This window comes from Falco biarmicus, chromosome 16, assembly GCF_023638135.1.
Source record: "Falco biarmicus isolate bFalBia1 chromosome 16, bFalBia1.pri, whole genome shotgun sequence".
Lineage (NCBI taxonomy): Eukaryota > Metazoa > Chordata > Aves > Falconiformes > Falconidae > Falco > Falco biarmicus.
This window is the reverse complement of record NC_079303.1, coordinates 5588817-5596496: the sequence shown is the minus strand read 5'-3', so window position 1 is coordinate 5596496 and position 7680 is coordinate 5588817.

The following is a 7680-nucleotide window of genomic DNA, read 5'->3' as shown; positions in this document are numbered from 1 at the left end:
GGTGACATAAAATTGTATGTAACCAGACAGTTTTCTTAAACTGGCAACAATAACCACAAAAATATTTTGCTTTTTATTCCAGTGTGCGTGGTCCTGTTATATTTAAGTGGCTAACTCATTTGTAAGGGAAATTTAGCTTAGTGCTGAGCAGACACTTCATTGCTTAAAACGGAGCACGTCACTAATAGCCATGTTCAAACCCTTCCTCCCCAATCCAGAATTGTTTGATGGGACACTTGGGACCCCTCTGGTGGCACATTTCCCCAGGTGCCTGGTCAATCTGGAACCTGCAAATTATCAGTGTCGCTAGTGGGGGCCACTGATCTGACATCAATGGGATGAAAAGTAGCTCATTAATTCAGAGATCTTCCAGAAGAGAAATCTTGTATCTGCTCCAGTATATAGACAGGTTTGTGCGGGCAAGTGTATATAAAACAACGTAGAAGTATTTTAACACAATATAAAATAGATGCGCAGCATAGTACAATGTGAACGTGTCTGTCTGTATCAAGAGGATACCCCAGGGTTCATGTTAAATTTAAGATTACAAATACTTATGGCAAAACAAAGGATTTGGTTTTAGTTCAAAATAATGCTTCTGAAAAATGGAAACCACTGAGACTTTATTGTCGCTTCATAATTAACTCCAGTGAAGGAATCTAATTACAAATGTTCAATGCTGCCCTATGGCAAAATGTCTAAGAAAAGAGAAGGAGGATGGCCAGGCTTAAACAACTCAGGTAAAAATTAACTCCATGGTAATATTTGATAATTAATAACATCTCTATCAGCTTGTCTGCATATTAATGAACTGGGCTGTTCTTTTCACATTTGATTACTGGAGTTTTATGACTGCCATTTCACCCTTATTGCTCCTGGAAATAGGCTTGCCTATGGCCTGAGCACCAGAAATAATATTTGGGGGGGGTTATAAATAGATTCCATTCATCCAGACTTATTTCAAGGCAAAATTTGGAGCACCGTAACTGGGTCCACATGGGGCTGTGCATATGTCCATCCTCGGTGCTTCGAGCTTATCCCACATCATCTCTATTTTGGAGCAGGCTGGGAAGGGCATAGGAGGCTCTCTTAGCAGTATGAAATACAAAACATGGGGTTCCTGCTTTGTTTTGCTCATTTAAAACACCATCAGCAATGATCATTACAATTTGAAAATTACCCTTTGCTGTGGTTGCGTTGCTTTGCTCAGCCCTCACCAAGAGCCATGGGGATTTGCTGTGCTCCTTGCAATGACCAGGAAACCACTGCCATCTCCTGGTGCTCAGAGCTGGGACCCCAGCAGCATCAGCCCCTTGGGGAGGGGAAGGGGGGCTGCTCTGGGGCTGCAGAGCCCCTCCAGCTCCCCTATCTCACCTTCGAAGGGCTGCTGGTGGCCAGCTACCTGCTAAAGCAAAGAGCCTGGTACCAGGACCTCCAGCTCCAAAGACACAACAGCTGGAGACACCACAGCCTCCTGGTGCTTCAGAGCCATAAATATCCTCCGTTTACTCCTGCAGTGGGGAGAATTATTCCCCTCTGAGGTTACTCACAGCTTTGCTGCTGCCTTGCCATAGGAGCACCCTGCCTGCCCCTTTCCCCTCTGACAAATATAATGGAGCTAGTCGCCATCCCTCACGCAGGTGTTGGGAGATTTAATTAGATTTTGAGAGCCTCAGATGAAAGGCACTGCAGGAGCACCAGGGACCAATCCATTCGTTAGCCAGGTCCCTTGCTGGGTGCCGGGGCTGGCTCTGGACACACGCACCCTCGGTGTCAAGGCGGTGGTGGGTGGCCTGGGAGCTGCCGGGATGCGGTGGTGGGTGCAGGGAGCTGGCAGGCTCCGCACGGCCGGCATCGTCATTCTGTTCCAGCCGCTGCCTGCCTGGAGAGGAGAAAGCATTTTTCTCTTTTGTAAGCACTCAATTAGGCTCAGCTTTGAGGAGAAACTATAAATGCTTAAAAGTCCTTTTTTTTGTTTGGGGTTTTTTTTTTTGTCATTTTCAGCTTTCACAAAGGGAAGTGTTGGGATGATCTCGGGGGGGAGAGTTGCTTTTGCACGAATTTTTAAGCATTCTTTTGAGGTTCATTTGATTTTTACAGCGGGAACCTGCAATCTCTCTGAGCTCACCACAAAGGCATTGCCTCAGGCTGTACAGGAGTTTATAGACTAGGTCGAAGACCTCATGCATATTTTATATGTGCTCAGATAGCATTTTAGCCTTTGACAAGCACAGGTCAGAGTGCCAGCACCCTGCCCGGGAGGGAAGTGGCTCAAGACTTGTCAAATACACCAAACAAATAGATCAAGGACCAGAAATACTCAAGTCCACTTTGGGAGAGAACTCAAAGGATCGCTCGGTGTGTGGCCTGGCCTTCTTGCCTATACAGGTAGAAGCAGGAGGATAGCCCAATGCTTCCAGAAGAATTATAAGCTCTGCTGGCTGCAAGGCTGACAGCAAAATAATGTCCCTGGCCAGCAGAACCTGTCATGCTAATGGGTGGGATTCACCTCTCCCGCTACAGATATATAAAAGAGATCAGTACTTCTAGAAGATAACTCACCCCAGCTGAGCTAAATCACCCTCTAGAGATGCTGTAATTCCCGGTCTGGCACACAGAGCGCCATTCCTCCTGCCCGAGCAGGAGCCGGAGCAGCAGGGCGCTGCTGGGGCTCGGTGCGTGCTGGCATGGCGAGGCGGTAGGAAATGCGTCCGCGGTGGCCTCAGCACTGTACTAATTGCAGGTCTCAAACAAATACCTGGTTTACACACACACAAATGAATCGGCTGCCTTTTAATACGGAGCTGTGAACTGGGAAGCTGGCTCCCAAGGATGCACCTCTGAAACAAGGCAGGATCTCTTTCTCCGTCTGCAGAGGAGCAGCAAGGAGCTGGCTGGCGGGGAAGCTAATACCCACTGCACGGGCTGGAGGATTAGCAGGTTGGTAATGGATATGGGTTCAGCAATAATCTGTGGAGTAATTAATATGGATATGATTTTTGGATTAATAAGGATGCGGCAGAGCTGTCTGCTCAGGAAAGATGTTTGCACTCACCAGTTCGAATGCAGTGACCGTTACCTTAATGCTGTGATTAAATCCACATTTAAGACACCTCATTAAATTAAAGTGTAAGAGTGAATTCTTATGACCCACAGCAGGAAATATATTCAGGCCTGGTGGGTGAAGAGTACGAGAAGATCCCTGGAGAGCCTCTGGGAATGGCTTACAGCTGCTGCAGGCCAGCCCAGCCTGGCACGTACCCCTGCACCCAGGCACTGCTCGTAGGCGTTTCACTGCCATCTCCTTTGGAGCGGCCCCCCTCCGGCACGGCTCCTGGCCGTGGTCACAGACACCAGTCACTTCTCTGCTGCTGTGTTACCTTCAGTGAACCCAGTTCAGCTGCAGGATGAGGCTTGAGCAAAAGCATCTACCGCACACCTCAGATGTGAGGGGGTCCCGTGATGTTCTGAAGAGGACTGAGTTTTCCCATCTCTGCCATGCCCTGCAAACGAGGGTGTCCTCCTCACTTCAAAAGGGGGTTAAATGTATAAATGGATCCCTGACCTGTCTGCAAAGCACTGACCTGGAAGGGAAGGAGACTTTCAACCGCCTTATTACCTACCCTGCAGCTCAAAGCTACAGATCACGTCCCCCTCAATTGCCTTTCACTGCTCTCAGGATGAAAGCGGTCTTTGGCAGAGGGGATTTGAGAACCAAGGGACAGCAAATCCTTTCCTGCCTCCGCTGCCCTCGCTCCAGCACAGGCAAGCAAGGAGTGGAGGGGACCCACGGCACTGCCTGAACCTGGGGCCACCGCTGCACAACTGTGGGCGCACACACACATGCCCTCTGCATGTTTGTAAAACAATCTTTTTAATTTTCTGGTTGGCTTGGCAAATCACAGCTGCTCCTTCCTCAGCGCTCCTGAGCACAGTTGCGCAGGTTCCCATTTACATACAAGTAGGGCCTTTAATTTCCTTCCCACCGCATGTCTCACAAATAACCCATCTGAAATATTGCAGATGGTTGGGATGGGGAGTGGGGTGTGGGATACTGGGAGGGGAACAGAGCCAAGTCCACATCACAACACACATTTTGCCTAACGGCAGAGCCCAGCTTTGCTGTGGCTGCCCCGTGGTGGAGGTTTACACGAGGGTTTGCTCTTCGCTTTTTTTTGCTTTAATTCAATGGCTTTGCATTTACCAAGCCCGAGCCAAAGGTGCTGGAGCATTAATTGATTCTTGCTGCTGAGCGAGGCTCATTAAACAGCAGCTTTGGGGTGCAAGTGGCAGCTCAGAGAGGCCGTAATGAGCAGGACAAGAGGTCCAGGACTGAAACTTCTTTCCCCCAGCATCTGTTATCACAATTACAACCCAAAAACACAGCAACAGCCACCGCACGCGCACACACACACAGCCACACACACAAAAGAGCCTCATTAAAACAAATGGCTCTCCCCAACGCCTCCCATTCAGGGGAATGACAGGGATTTCTCGGCGAGCAACACCCTGCAGCTGGGTTAATTACCGCCCGCCTCGGGACCCAGCGCATCTCCAAGGCAAACACGGGGGAGGTACCAGCTCCGGCGAATTCAGCAGTGAAACCCCCGGGGGGCTTGGCGGGGGGGCTCCCCCCGAGGCCGGGCCGGGGTAATTAGCATTCTATAGTGATTAATACGGTACAATTTGTGCATATGGTGTAATTAGGGGGATAATTTATGCACGCAATTGGTGCTAGGGGAGCTTGCTTGCTGCTAGTCCTGGGTGCCCAGGGCACGGCCCCGTGCCCCCCCGCTTCCCTGTGGACCCCACATCGGGAGCAGCGGAATCGGGGGGAGGGGAAACCCGCCGTGGCATCGCCACCAGGAGATTGTGAATGCGAAGAAAAGGCGACGAGGAAATGTGGGAGCAAGGCAGGGCAGGAGAGATGCGAGGCTCTCGGCGAGGATGCTCCAGCTCCCGGCGAGGATGCTCCAGCTTTCCCGGTGATGCTCCAGCTCCCGGTGAGGATGCTTCAGCTTTCCTGGGGATGCTCTAGCTCCCGGCGAGCTCTCTGCCATCTAGTGGCTTAACAGCTTTTTTTAATTTATTTATTATTTTATTTTTTTCTTTCCTAGACGCCAGCTCCCGGAGCAGTTCTCACGGCGGTGCAGATCACTTCCGAGATGGGGTAGAAATGAAGTGCTGGCCAGGCTTTGGAGGGATCAGAGGGACATAAGGTAACAGCAGATTGCACAGGATTAGCACTAGGTGGGGAGTGAAATCGGACCTTTATTTGTAAAGCACTTTTCTGTATCTCATCTGGTTCAGCTTTTCACTGTTTATACCCTGAATGTGTTTCTGACCCCGTGCACGCAGGCAATGACATGCAATCCTTTCTCTCCAGTTAAGAAGATGTCAGCGATGAACTCAATCCAAGGGGTCTAGCCTGACTAATTATCTGAGATGTCCTGCCTTTGCAAGACAGTTGTGACCTAGTATGCTGATTTGTCGCTGTGCAGCAGGGCAAATGGTAAACAAAAAGAAAATCCTAATCTAGAGAGTGTAGAGACAGTGGGTTGTAAATGGACCAGCTTTAAAAGTGTCTGTAAAGCCGAACCGGGGGGTCTGTATTTTTCCACTTCGGAGCTTGAAGGTTACTCCCTCATTGGAAAAAGAAGCGTAGAATGAGGTGAGCACTTACAAACTTGGTGCTCAGTTTAGAAGGCCTGTGGCATGGTCCTTACCCCAAAATGCCCTAGAGCCTGTGGATGAGCCCTCGCAGTCACCCCGGTGCTCTGTGCCACAGCACCCTGCAGTATTGGGAGCTGGGCAGGCAGCTTGTGAGGGACAGCCCCTGGCAGGAATGTTGGGGTGCTGTGAGAGATAAGCCCGCTTCCAACAGGGTGGGAGCCCCTCCAAGCACAGGACTATCACCACGACTGCAAGGACCTACCGCTGCTGCAGCAGCGATGACACTCGTGAAATGAGTGGGACAAAGTGTGTTTTGGCAAGAGGCTCTCCGTGGGTCGGTCTGCGCACACATGAGCACAGGAATCATTCAGCTCTGGTGAGTGATGGGAGCCTCTGTATTGAGTCTGAAAGAGCTTGAATTCCCTGAAGAGAACGTGCCATATAAATGCACAACAATCTTATTTCCAGTCTGGCTTCGTGGTGTTGTTAGCAGAGGCTCTGGAAAGCCCAGACATCAGACAGCACACATTTCTGCGACCCTCTTAAAGACGGCTGATGATGCAAAGGTCATCATCAAAGGATGCAAAAAAAAAAAAAAAAGAAAAAAGTGATTGACGAGGAGAAAAGTACATGCTAATATTCCTCCAAGAGCAAAAAGAATTACATATAATGGGTGTAATATTCAAAAAGAGCTTGCACATATGGTAAGCGATGCCAGCATTTTAAAGACACTTAAGCCTTAAATTTCCCCTTGATAAAAGTTATGTCACTCTTACACAGTGCATCACACTGACATGTTTTATGGGCAAAGTGTCACGCAAACATACCCAAAGGAAAGCAACAATGCCAGTGTAAACAGCAGTGCCGCAGGAGCAGCAGGCAGGCTGGTAACCAGCTCCCTGCTCGGGGCTTGCAGCTCCCTCCAGGCTTCTCGGGTGTTGCCCATTGCGGTGGGTTCCTCCTGAAAGGTGTGCTCAGGCCTGAGCAGGATTGTGCCTGCTGCAGGATGGTTTTGTTGTCCATTTTCCTACAGGCAACAAAACCCAAATTCCCCTCTCCGCTCTGCCTCAGGCAGTAACCAGCTGGTTTTGATCATTATCAACAGCATCACACACCCTCTGCTTGGATTCATCCAAGGGTGGGACCCTCATAAATCCTGAGCTTGCCTTTTATCCAAGTTCAAAATGTTTGTGTCAAAGCTCTGTGTTGCGAAACGAGGTCTAGGGGCTGCTACAAATTCAGGGCTTTAGGCAGGACAGGGCACAGGATGCAACAACGTGATGGAGCAAGGAGCACCCACCCCGGCAGATCAGCTTTCTGTGTCGGAGTAGGGAGGAGGTTCCAGCAGCAGAGATGGAGCATCAGAAACCCTCCTGACTCCTGGTCTCTAAACTGGGTGTACAAAAAAATCAGGGTAGTCATCAAAGTGATAAACTTTACACTTTTCTATCACAATGGAGTAATTGCTCTGCCTGAGCATCATTATCCTGCCATTTTTCTGCTCCCATGTCACTTACTGAAAATAAAGGCTCACTTCTTCCATTATAATGAGCTACAGTTTCAATAATTCACAAGGATTTTTACTGGGCTTTATTTTTTAATCTTCATCACAAAGTTATAAAATTTGTGCCACTCTTCTAAGTGTTACTGAAGTTTCAGCAGAGGGAGAAGGCAAGCACAGGTTTGCTGCAGTTCATTTAGTGGGATTTTCCTGTGCTATATTGGAACTTATTAGTAGTAGTAGTGGTAGTAGTAGTAGTGTTTTCCCCAGTAGCTGCTATTGCGGGAAGACTAAGACTGGGAGGACAATACAGACCTGGCTTGGGATGGAATTTGGGCCACAAAGATACCATCCGGGCTCTTGGTTTAGAAACAGTATTTTCTATTCCTGATTACTTTGTTACCTGGAGCAATTTCTGAAGCAGTGTAATCCTTGCACAATTATTCTAGGCTAAAGAAGTGCCATTTTTCTTCTCCTCTCCCTCTTCTATTGTTTCTTACTGGTTT